This window comes from Equus przewalskii, chromosome 13, assembly GCF_037783145.1.
Source record: "Equus przewalskii isolate Varuska chromosome 13, EquPr2, whole genome shotgun sequence".
Lineage (NCBI taxonomy): Eukaryota > Metazoa > Chordata > Mammalia > Perissodactyla > Equidae > Equus > Equus przewalskii.
This window is the reverse complement of record NC_091843.1, coordinates 61,356,759-61,369,841: the sequence shown is the minus strand read 5'-3', so window position 1 is coordinate 61,369,841 and position 13,083 is coordinate 61,356,759. Positions and strand designations below refer to the sequence as shown.

Genomic DNA, 13,083 nt, shown 5'->3' with positions numbered 1-13,083 from the left:
TAATATACTTCTGAGATAGAAAACTTCTGAGATAATGTGTAGTTTCTATTTTCATTATTAATTAACTTTATTATACATATTCAGAAAGTATTCCATAAAAATGTCCTCAAATTGAACTTTGCAGTAGTTATAGTAGTTACTTTGTTCTCTCTGCTATTATTTCCTATGTCTGACATCCCCATTAGATATTAAGCTCCTTGAGAGCAATAGGGATATTTTTACTCATTTTAATGTGTTTCACTGTTTCTAATGCATAATTCAGTAAATATTTGATGTTATTTTTGACAAAATCTGGACATTTACTAAGTTCTTGATATATTATTTGAAAAAATATTATAACCAAAAGACCTTAACATTCTGTTTTAGAACAATATAGAAATTTTAGCTTTTAACATTTCCAAAGGTGAGCATAGTTTAGATTTATGAGTGAGATCTCTTTGGAAATAAGATATATTCCGTTTCAGTTCCATTTGTACAATAGTTTATTTTCCATATTTTCAGTTAGAAGTTACTTTTTCATGTAGTTATGATGCTCTTAGCAAACTTCATAAATATTTTTAAGGAGAGAGAGAAAATATTTCCAGTGTAGTCTTTTTCAGCTTATTTGTATTTTATACCAGTGAGAACCATGTTCAATAGGTTCCATAAAATTCATTTGACACCTTGATGAGATTTCTCTCTGATATGAACTTTAAAGTATTGAAGCAATCTTATCTTACGTAATATATAATATTCTTTATTTGAAAATTACAGTCTTGTATTAACCCATTTCAAAAGTGAAAATGAAATACAAGAACAGGCATTGCTTGTTTTCACCTTTTAAAAGAGCTATTTGTCTTTCTTTACCATATTAACTAAATTAGTGTTCACCTTCTGCTCAGTTGTCCTTGAAGGGAACAATTTAATTGTGCCACAAAAAGACTTGTCCCACATCCTCCTTTACTTTACATGGACTAAATATGCATGCTAAGAATTTTAATGACATTGAAATAATAGGATTTAAATTGGAAAGACCAAGGACATTAAAAAGATATCTGTAAGTGATTTTTTTTAATGGAAAGCCTCATTTATATATAAGCTCTAGAGAAAATGAAACTTTTAGTTCTGCCTTCTGTTATTTATGTAACAGCTGATACATATTAAATCTAAACCAAAAAATCAGGTCTTATAACAGAAATACCCATACAGAGAAATTATAATCTTGTGGACATCCATGAACCTTGATTGGTCACTATTTAATGAGAAATAGAATCAAGATCAGCAAAGATCAATTATTTCTTTTATGCCCCTTAGTAATAAAGGACCCTCATGTTCAAATTATGGCCCTCACTGTTTTGTGGTCTTACCATTAGAGAGACTTCCTAATGGTGGACTCAAGAGGTATGATTTTACCAATACCTTTTAGTAATGCTGTGTTCTCTTTTAAATAATAAATCTGTCTTCTTTTTTTTTGCCCCTGGAATCACTTCAGTTGGAGACCATAAGAATCATTTTTTAGTTCATAATACTAGACTATGAGAGAGTCAATAGAGTTTTTGAATCTTCTCTAGAAATAACTTTTAAAAGACTCCTCCACTCCTATTACAATCTTGAATGTGGGGTTTCTGGAAGGTCATTGGTATTCATCTGAAGTAAATAGGGTCAAAATTTTCTAGGAATCCACAAATTTTAAGCATGTAAATAAGAATTATGATTGAGGTGATACCCTATTCTAGAGGTAATTTATGCTGTTTTTAGAGGACATAAGAAAGGCATGTTACTTTGACAGTTCAGGGAAGGCTTTCAAGAGTTGTGAAGGATGATTAGGGTGTACTGGTGAAGGGCCTGACAGAGCATAGTCTTTTGGACCAAGCTGCTGTATCTGATCTTGAGGGGAGAAATTCTGTGGTACATTTGAGGGACTATAAAGACTTCTATTTATACACCTGGAATGGAGAATATTCTAGTAGTCAGGGGAAAAGGGAAGAGGAGGTGTGGTAGACGGAATAATGGTCCCCAAAATGTGTCTATGTACTAACCCCCAGAACCTTTGAATGCGTTCTATTACATAGCATGAGAGACTTTGCAGGTGGGATTATGTTAAGGATCTTGAGAAGGAGAGATTAGCCTGGATTTTCCAGGTGAGCCCAGTGTAATCACAAGTTTCTTTATAAGGGAAAGAGAGAGATGGAAGAGTCAGAGAGAGATAAGGAAATGTAACTTTGGAAGTATTGGTTGGAGTCAAGAGTGGCCAAGAGCCAAGTAATACAGGCAGCCTCTAGAAGCTGGAAAAGGCAGGGAACAGATTCTCCCCTAGAGCCTCCAGAAGAAATGCGGTTCTGCCATCACCTTGCTTTTAGCCGCGGGAGACCCATTTTGAACTTCTGAGCTCCAGAATTGTAAGATAATGAATTTGTGTTGCTTTAAGCCACTAAGTTTGTGATAATTTGTTAACAGCAGCAATAGAAAACTAATACAGGAAGTGAGATTGGAGAAGTTAAAAAGATGCTAATCACTACTTCATGCTAAAGAGTTTGGTCTTTTTTCTTTTTTTTGAGGAAGATTATCCCTGAGCTAACATCTGCTGCCAATCCTCCTCTTTTTGCTGAGGAAGATGGGCCCTGAGCTAACGTCTGTGCCCATCTTCCTCTGCTTTATAAGTGGGATGCCTACCACAGCATGGCTTGCCAAGCAGTGTCATGGCCGCACCTGGGATCTGAACCAGCGAACCCCAGGCCACCGACCTGGAACATGCACACTTAACCAACTGCTGCGCCACCAGGCTGGCCCCTAAAGAGTTTGGTCTTTGTCTTGGGGGCAGGAGGAAGCTTTGAATAGTTTTATCATCAGAAAAGTCATGATCAGATTTGTATTTTATAAAGACCATTATGGCTTCATTGTGGAAACCAATTAGTGAGTGATTGACAGGAGAGAGATGGAAGTGGCAATGAATGTGAAATAGTAGATTGGGATTTAACGAGTGATTAGTATTTGTGGAGGCATTGATGGTGGGGTGAAAGTGCAAGTGATTAGCTTAGCCATCTGTCAGTCTACAAGATTTATCAAAGTGTGTGGTGGGTGAGGGAGGGGTTCTAAGGATTACTTTCGGAGCAGTTAGGTGATGATGTCATTGAGATCCATTCCAAAACTAGGTTTAGGAGGAAATTTAGGTCATGTTGAGTGCGAAGCGTATGTGACACTTCCAAATAGATGATCCTGAAAGGAGATGAATATGCATATCCAGAATTTAGGAGCAATCTCAGGGCCACAGATATAGACTTGGGAGTCAAAGCATGTAGAGAAAATACCTGAAGGCTTAGAGTAGATGAAAAAATATATAACATAAGAAATGGACCTGGAGATAGCTAGATAGCCCAGGAATGGAGGAAGGGGAGACTTCAGTGGTCTCTCTCACCCATTCCTTCTCCACTCCTGTTGCCTTCTTATTCATACAGACTTTCATTGCTTTAAACTTGTGTTGCTGACAAGTCATTTACCTGTCTTTCCTTCAGGATCTTTTGTTCCCCTCTCATCACTAGATTTATCTTTCTAAAACAACATTTTATCATATCAGGTTCCTATTTTAAAAATCTATGATACTCTTGTGCTTTTGTGAATCAATGCAGGCTCCTTAGTCTATTCAGGATTTTCTATTCTGAGCCTAGATCATCTGCCCAGTTTAGCCCCTTCTCAGTTTTTTTTCACTTTCTTTTGGCCATCCTCTTAGAATATATACATATATAAGAATATAAAACCTTAAGCTCAACATATATGAGCATGAACTCATTATGTTGATTCCCACTCCTTTGTTCGCCCACTGGCCATGCCTCTCAGTCTTGGTCTTTGTTAACACCATCTATTCTGGCATGTAAGCTGTACACAATATTTGGAACATTCATCTACTCCTCATTTTCCCTCATCTTTCACAGCTAATGAGTCATGAATTCCTGAAACTCCTACCTCATAAATGGCTTTCAAGTCTGTTGCCTGCGTTATATCTTCGCTGCTGCTACCTTATCTGAGGCCTTTGTTGATGTGGGTCTGAGACTCTCATGAAGAGTCTCTTGTTTCTCATGCTTGCTAATCCTTTGTCCTACTGCCATGTTCAGATGTTTGGAATGTCTAAAGTAGTAATTGATCATGTCATGCAAATGCTTAAATACTCTAATGAACCTGGTCAGGTTGAAACATCTTAGCATACAAGGACCTCTTGTGATCTTGCTCATTTCAGTCTTTCCAGTTGTTTCTCCTGCCAGTCCTTCACGTGTCTGAAATTGCAACATATCAGAATCCCTTTCACTTCTAAGAATATGGTCTGCTGTTTCATACTTTTCTATCCTTGTAATGCTGCTCTCTTTTCCTGGAATGTATTTTGAGCATCATTTCCTGTTTAAAGTCTTTCTTAAACCACAAGGTCAAATTAAGTCCTCCTTTCCCTTTGCTTCCATAGAATTCTGCACAAGCCATGATTATAACACTTATTTTGTAGTGCTAAAATTATTTTCTTTTTTATATACTTCTAGTTGTGGTTTTGTGAAGTCAAGGATTGTATTAATTCACTTTGTCTTCCATGAGCTGGTTTAATGGTGGCATGCAAAAAAGAGGCTGATTCAGCTTGGCACCTGCTCCACTAAATGTATTCTCACTAGATTGTTTTTCTTACAAGACTTTAGATAATATACTTGATCTCTTTGAGACCCAATTTCTTTTTCTGTACCTACTTCGTGGTGTTGTTGTAAAGGCAAGATAGTGAAAGCATTTTGTAAACTCTCAAGTACTTTAAAAATGTCACTTATTTTCATGTAGTATGCAATGATATTATGGCTAACTGGGTTGGAAAGGGTAATATCCATAGACTTGGGAAAATTTATTATCCATTAAGCTTTGGAAGCTTTAAAAAGTCAAGATATCTGGATGCTAGGTCATGGTTTTCATAATAGCACAACATTCCTTAATATGCGTTAGGTTCCTGTTACAGAAATATGTTTGACCTAGATATATTAAACAGACACGCTGGCAATCTGGGACAAAAGACAGGGGAGACACTATATCATCCTGTGGGTTATAGATTGAACTAATGAGTTATACTGAATTCATTCTGAAAATAGAAAATAAATTAGGTGTATTTTGATGGTGAGCTCTCTCATTTAATAAACTTTAATGGTAGAGAAAGATGTGGAAGTCAAAATTATTAAATGAGAAAGTAGAACAATAACTGGAAAATGAAGAATTTAGAAAGTCAGTGTTTGTAAGTTAAGGGTTGAGTAATATTAAGTCAAATCCAGGAGATCAAGAAATGTTATACAGCATTACTTTGAGTGAAGAGAAAGACATAATTTTCAAAAAATCCTTTAAAAAAGTAATCCTTGTTGACATATCCATTTCCCATTTAAGCATATCATTAACTGTGGTATAAAATAATCCTAATCCTGTTAATACTGGATGTTATACCATATTAGTTCTCTCCATTACTGGTAAAAAATAATTCATACTATAGGCCAATTTTGCTATGTTGACTAAGTGGTCATGATAGATGTTATCTCTGTTTTGATAAACTCTTGTAATTGTTCTGATTCATCTATGTGAGAGAAACTATCCAAGCCAAAATACTACTTAGTAGCATTTCTCCAGTGCCATTTCACCCGAAATATATAGAAGTATGAAACTTTATCTGAAATTCCCATGTCAAGAACTAGTATATTTGAAATTGTTTTGAAATTGGTTGACTATTCAGGCCTTTTAGCAAGAATATAAGATACATTTGGAAGTCATAGTGAAGAAACCAAGTTTGAGAGTTTGGACCAATAAAAAAACATGAATTTTCAAACACCCTGCAGAAGATTGAATATTTTTTATTCTCACCAGATTCCCATAGTGCTGAAGTGGTCACTGCATATGCCCAGTGGGTCTAGCATTGTTACTGAATGATGTGAAGAAGCACAAGAGACAAGTGACCTCTGGCCTTAGTTCTTTTCTTGCACAAACATGACATACAACCTACTAAGGTCTCTTGCTGTTTGCTCACATTTTAGTAAAAACATGTTTGTTAAAAGGGCAAAAGAATGACTTATGGGCTGGGGTTTTTTAGAAAGGTTTTCTAGAAGGGATTTGGGTCCTCATTTGAAGTAAATGCATGGAATAGCATGTTATACTTAATAATTGTGTCAAAGGCACTAAAGAATAGCTCAGGTCATTTTTTAGTTCACAATAGAAGCTTAGTTTGTTTTAGTTTACTTCTCTTGTTTAATAATTGTATTATTTAAACATAGAAAAAGTCAAAGCTATATTTATTGGCCTATTGATTTACATATATCTTGCTTCATTCCAGCAAAAGATTTGGAGACTCTTGTAAAGATATGTTTAATAAAACAGATTAAAAATGAGGGGATGATAAAACTGGAATGAAAAGAAAAAAGCATAATAACATATTTAATGAGGGTATAATTATTATCTAGAAATGGTTATCAGAAGTTCCTCTAAGTGGATATAGGCTGTAAATTCAGTTGAGTTAGTAGACAACAAAGGTGGGGAAAAAAAGAAGCTGCTTAGGAGAACAGTTACTTTACTGAGGAAACCAGCTTTTATTTGATAAACACTTTTGTATATTGTAAGTCAGACATTGTTCGAAGTGTCTTTCTCATTTAAATCTCATAAAAGCCCTATGAGGTGGGTAACGTTATTTTCCTAATTTTATAGATGAAACTGAGGCACAGAGAAGTTAAGTAATTTTCTCAAGAATACATAGCTATTATGTAGCAGAGCTAGGATTCCAACCCAAGCAGTTTCCTTCAGAGTATTTTCTCTTAAAGAGTAAGTTATGCTACCTCTCCAAGTGGTACAGAAGAGGACAGTGCCTGTAATTCCATCTTTGTAGTTTTGTGTGACTGTTCTCATTACAGCCATCAATGTTGCTAATTAAGGAACAGTGAAATTGAGTTAATTTAAGAAGTGTAAGTACTTTTCCACTTTTAGTTGTAGATCTCCTAGGGAGATCACCTTCTAGACCAGGGATTTTGAAAGTGAGTACCATGGATGAACAGCATCAATATCACCTGGGAGCTTGTTAGAATGCAGATTTTCTGGCTTCTCCCCAGACCTACAGAATCAGAAACTCTGGAAGTGGGCCCCTGCTGTCTGTTTTAACAAGTCTCCTAGGTGATTCTGATGATCCCTAAAGTTTGACAACCTCTAATCTAGATGGGAAAAAAAGAGCTATTCTGAGCCTATACATTCTCTTCATTACCTTATTGCTGTAGTTTAGACGGGGAGAGTGTAGGAGAAATTTGGAACAGAAGTGCATTTATTCTACCCTTGGAAATAAGAGAAGAAATCACATTTTTCAGGGAATAGACTGGTAATTATTTGAGGTATAAGCAATGACCTCTTTAAACTTAAATCATCTCACAGCATCCTAATCAAGAATCAGTGAAACAGAAATGCCTATTTTATGGCTTTTTGGAGAAGTTGATGTTCCAAAATTGATTTTCACAGTCTCATCAAAATTGAAAGAAAGATGTCTAAAATGATATTCTGCATGAACACTATTTTTTTCGGTCTTCCTTTTATGAACTGTATGTTCACTGTAGTCATTCTGAAGTGATTTCAAAGATAGAAAATCATAAAGTTCATGTATTTAAGAATTATAATTTTTAAGCTCGTTTGGTCAGTCATATTTTAGAGTGATCAAGAAAGCTAAACTGTAAACATTATTTCTTCAGATAAATGTCCCTGACTTCTAGGCAAAATCAGATACCTCAATACACATTTTAAATTTCCTTCTCAAAATTTTCCGTTTTTTGTAATTATACATTTACTAGGTGAGCCTGTTTAAGCCTCATTTCCTTAGCCATAAAATGGTGATAATCTTACCTTATTGGTTCTGTTATCTCAAATGAGATAACACATGCATGGAAAATTGGTAATTGTTTCTATAGTTATTTGCTTAATAGTACTAATATAGTAATACCACTACATAGAAAGCCCATGAGGGCAAGGATGGCATATATTTTGTACCATTGTGTTCCCTCACACTTGGTAAGTGCTCAATTAATATTTGTTGAATGAATAAATTGATGGACTGAATGAATCTAATCTTGATGAGATGCCTTGGCAATATGGAAGTATGTACAGGGCCAGACACAACTTTAGAGATAATTGAGCATCACATTTAGCATTTCTGGGGAAGAAGTTACTAGCACAAATTTATAAGACTGATAGCATCTCTGACCCAGATTTATACTTAAACCATGATACCATGACCTACACATTCTCCCAGTCTTACCTCTTTCCTGCTTCCTCAAAACCCCTATTCTCTTGCTTTGCTGTCTGCTTCCTTAAAATGTCTTGGTGCTTTTGGTCTAAACCAAGTTGAAATCTAATTATATTTTAAAATTGTGTTGATTTTTGGCAGAAATTTGGACAGCTGATTCATCACAGCTGATTCTTCTAGGTATGAAATATATGCAAAGTAGTAAATTAATTTTTGTCATCTCATGACCGTGAAGTTTTTGACATGACAGTCATTCTTAGCAGTTTCATCAACACATCAAGCAGATGAGTTGTATTTCCAAGCTGTTTGGAACTCCTAAAATGAGAGTGGAGGAAACACTGGAGTTACTCATCTGGAGTCTGTCAGTAAAATTTGATTTTAGGCACTTTAGAATTTTAATCGAAGAATCAAGGTCACAGAGGAGCAAGAGAAAAATGGTGGCTTAAAAAGTTTCAAGTCCTTCTAGGTCAGCTAAAGTGTATTACTCAGGTCCTTCTTCGAAAAAAGGTTAGAATTGTGAGACAACTTACGAAACCTACTTACAGATACATGCTCACATTCACACATTCTTTCCCCCTTTGCCCTATCGCCTTTCCAGCTCTCTTCCTGCCCTCTTGGTCTCTTTGATGCAATCAGCAAATATTTGTTGAGCACCGATTGTATACCTGGTGCTGGTGTTGTAGTGAAAAATGAAACAGACGTGGTGCTTGCTCTTCTTGAAACATATAGTCTTGGGAGTGTTAGATTTTTTCAAAAAGATTCTCTTAGGTCAGCTAATCCTACTAGTACTTTTCTGTCTTCTCCTTTGCTTGCCTTACCTTCTGAATACCGGAGGTAAAAGATTCCTAAAAGGCTTCCTAGAACTCTGCGTCTTATCTTTCTTATTTCTTAAACTTCTCTTTATGGAGTTAAAGTTAGTAAAGGCAAAGATCTAGAGCAATATGGAAAAAGGAGTTGAGAATATGCTCACCAGATTTACAGAAACCACTCAATTAGTCAAGTTAATAACTTAGAATATAAAAATGGAATAAAATGTCCCATCAAAACCAGGTAATTATATGCACAAGTATAAGTATCTTTAGGGACTAAAACAGAAAAATATAAAATCAGAATGAAGTATTAACTAAGCGTATTAGAAAATATGGAAGAAAAATATCTAGGAGATGAAATGGTTCTTAACCCAAAACATGATGCTGGAGAATGAGTAAATGCCAGTCAGTAGTTATTTCTGTACATTCTTCGTAGTTAGATTTCCTTGAGTATTATGCTTATTTCTTCTTACTACACTTAAAAACACACAGATGTGACAAATTACTATTCATCTAAAAGTATGTGGGAAAAATATGATAAAGGATGTATTAAAAATCAGTTGGGAAGGGGATTATCTCTCAATCAGTGGTGGTGAGATAAATTGGTTAGCAGTTTCGTAAAGCAACAATTTAGACACTGCTTCTTCCAGTATTATACATTCAAAGTTGATTAGAATTACACGTAAAAATCAAATCATAATAAAGAAGAAAATAGAATTTAATATTTATAAACTTCAAGAGATGGAGATGGGACTTTTAAAGGTTAGAAAACATACAGAAAATGAACAGGGATAATGTGAGCAATGTTGAGTCTCTAACAATATGGTAATCTTAAATGTTAAAAGAAAAAAGGTCCAAGATAGAAATAACCCACAAAAAATGAAGAGAAACATCCTAAAAATCCAAGGCTTAAGTGGACAAAGGACATAGGCTGACAGCTCTCAAGAGAGGGACTACAATTATTTAAACAAATAAATATCGAATGTGTCAGTACAATATAATCAGATTAGCAGATAAAGGTTAGGTTTCACTTTTAAATGTTTTTAACAAAATTAAAAGACACAATAAGATGACATCTTTACAGTAAACAATAATGCAAGTACTTTTACTCTTTGACCTCTTAATGTTATTGCCACGAATCAATCCTAAAGAAATACTCTTCAAATGGAAAAAAGCTGGATGCCCAACTATTCTGCATGTTTTTATTTATGATAGGGAAAAATCAGAGCTAGTGATTATTTAAAAAGGTTATGGGAGTGCATGAAGGATTGATAATACCAATCTGTTGTTCTCTGTGCATTCCCTAATGTAGAGCAACAAACATCGTCAAACTCCAGTCTATGATAATACATAAGTTCAATGGGTTTATATTACAAATAAGTAAAGGAAAGTAATTAAGAAGTATTGAGTTCTAAACAAATACTATATGTTGAATTCAGTGAAACATTGGCATTTATGAGCTTACTGAACACTTTGAAAAATCCTGAGTTTTTTAGCACATTTCTTTCTTTCATGCTGTGAAATGTTATCCATATTTCCATTTCTTTTTTTAAAAAAGTGAACTTAACTAGTGCTACATATGTGCATTTTTTACATTTTTGTATTTCTTGTATATGACTACTTCTCTCACATTGTGTCTTGATGATTAATATAAGCTTTTGAAAAATGTCCAAGAAAGCAATTATGCAAACATAGTTATTATTTTAGTAGAATTTCCATTATAAAAATTGCATGTGGGGTAAGCATGAGAATACATAACCATTAATATGAAGGAGTTTAGTATAATACAGCTAGGCATGTAATACATTTCTGTTGAGTTGAAAAGACCATTTGCACTCTATTCACCAATGTTTGTTTTAGTTATTTGTAAGCATTCATATGGTCCCTGCAAGCAGTCTAAGGCCAAGGAGTATGTAATAATAATTTCATATCCCTATCATACCTTGTACTTACTAGCAACTCAATGCATTTTTCAAGAATTTATTAGGTGATTTGGGCCATGCCACAGATAAAATCCATTTAATTTTTTCTATCACAAACATATAAAATAAGCAGCTTCTTAACATTAGCCTGTGTAAGTAAAAGCCACAAAATATTTTTTAAAAATTAGCTTAGGCAGTGAAATAAAATATTGATGAAACTGAAAGCAAGCTAATACTTACGTAATTCCTTTAGTAGCCAGTCAACTCAGGCAATATTAAAAGAAAAATAAATGGTTTTGCTAACTTGTTTTAACCTGCTGTTTCTCATTTATATTCCACTGGTGTAGATAGATCTTGCCATTAAATTGTGAAAAGTATGCTTGATAATTAATGTTAGAAGTTTCAAAATACCAGACTCAATTTGTAAAAAGTATTGTGAATGACGTCTTAATTTATACATAAATGATATTTCAGCTTAGAAAATTTTGATAACCTTTGTTATAGTACTGATGTATGCATGTGTAAATGCATGTACAGATGTCACCCTAACTGCCACTTAATGCAGTTCAAAGAAATGCAATAAAAAATGTGAGGAGATTTGAAAACAAATTGTAGGTGAGGAGAGAATGAAGGAAATGGGTGAGAGGATAACAGAAAATATGATAATACTGTTTAAATATTTTAGAGGTGTCAATAGGAATGAAGTTTTTGGTAGTTGAAAGAAATGAAATGGGAAATAGTCTCAAGACAGAATGAAAATATATCTTTATAAGGCCAGAAATAAGAGAAAATGAAGAGTAATAATTCAGTGAAATAGAGAGCAGAGTCATGTTCATTAGCATCTCTAAAATGACGCTTAAATGATATTAAGCAATACAGAGACCCTCTACCCAAGTACACTACAGAAATGAAACGTACTTTTAGACTAACACTCATGGTTTTTCACACTAACTGCCAAAATAGTCTCAGTACTCTACTCTTAACATTAAAATATATACATAAATTATGTGGCATGAAATATGGCTTTGTTCAGAATTAGAATGAGTGTGTATTCACACGTTGTGCCTGTTAGTTTGACATAAACATTTTATATTTATACATATATATATATGTATGTGTATGTGTATATACACATATGAGCTGTATATTCACGCATATATATACACACACATACACAGATGTATCTTATACAGTGGTGTTTTATTTGTAATGCACAGTAACAGAATTATTAGTAATATTGTAGAAATGTTGAAATAGAAATTAAATAACCAGGTGGCACGTACACATACACACACACACACACGCACATACATACGTACACACACACACACACATATATATATACGTGTATGTATTTCACCTTGCTTCTAGCTTATGACTAAAGAAGTTGATTGGATTATTACATAGTTTATTTTTATCTTATTTATTTAATTTTATTTTTATTGAGGTAACATTGATTTATAGCATTATATTGTGTCAGGTGTACATCATAATATTTCAATTTCTGTGTAGACTACATCATGTTCACCACCCAAAGACTACCATCCATCACCATACACATGTGTCCAGTCACCCATTTCCTCTTCCCTCTCTCCTTCCCCTCTGGTAACCACCAATCTAATCTCTGTATCTATGTGTTTGTTGTTGTTCTTGTTGTTTTTATTTTCTGTTTATGAGTGAGATCATATGATATTTGACTTTCTCGGTCTGACTTATTTCACTTAGCATAATACCCTCAAGGTCCATCCATGTTGTCACAAATGGCAAGATTTCATCTTTTTTTTTTTTTATATCTGAGAAGTATTTCATCGTTTATAAATACCACATCTTCTTTATCCATTCATCCCTTGAGGGGCACTTAGGTTGTTTCCAAGTATTGTCTATTGTGAATAATGCTGCAGTGAACATAGAGTGCATATATCTTTAGGCATTTGTGTTTTCATATTCTTTGGGTAAATACTCAGCAGTGGAATAGCTGGATCACATGCTAGTTCTATTCTTAATTTTTTGAGAAATCTCCATACTATTTTCTACAGTAGCTGCACTAGTTTGCATTCCCACCAGCAGTGTATGAGGATTCCCTTTTCTCCACATCCTCTCAAAC

At 34.3% G+C, this 13,083-nt stretch overlaps 1 protein-coding gene across 30 annotated transcripts in view; it reads left to right on the top strand.

Moving 5' to 3' along the window:
- FER (FER tyrosine kinase) overlaps positions 1–13,083 on the top strand; it is a 439,939-nt gene that overhangs the window by 213,507 nt on the left and 213,349 nt on the right. The window lies entirely within an intron of this gene.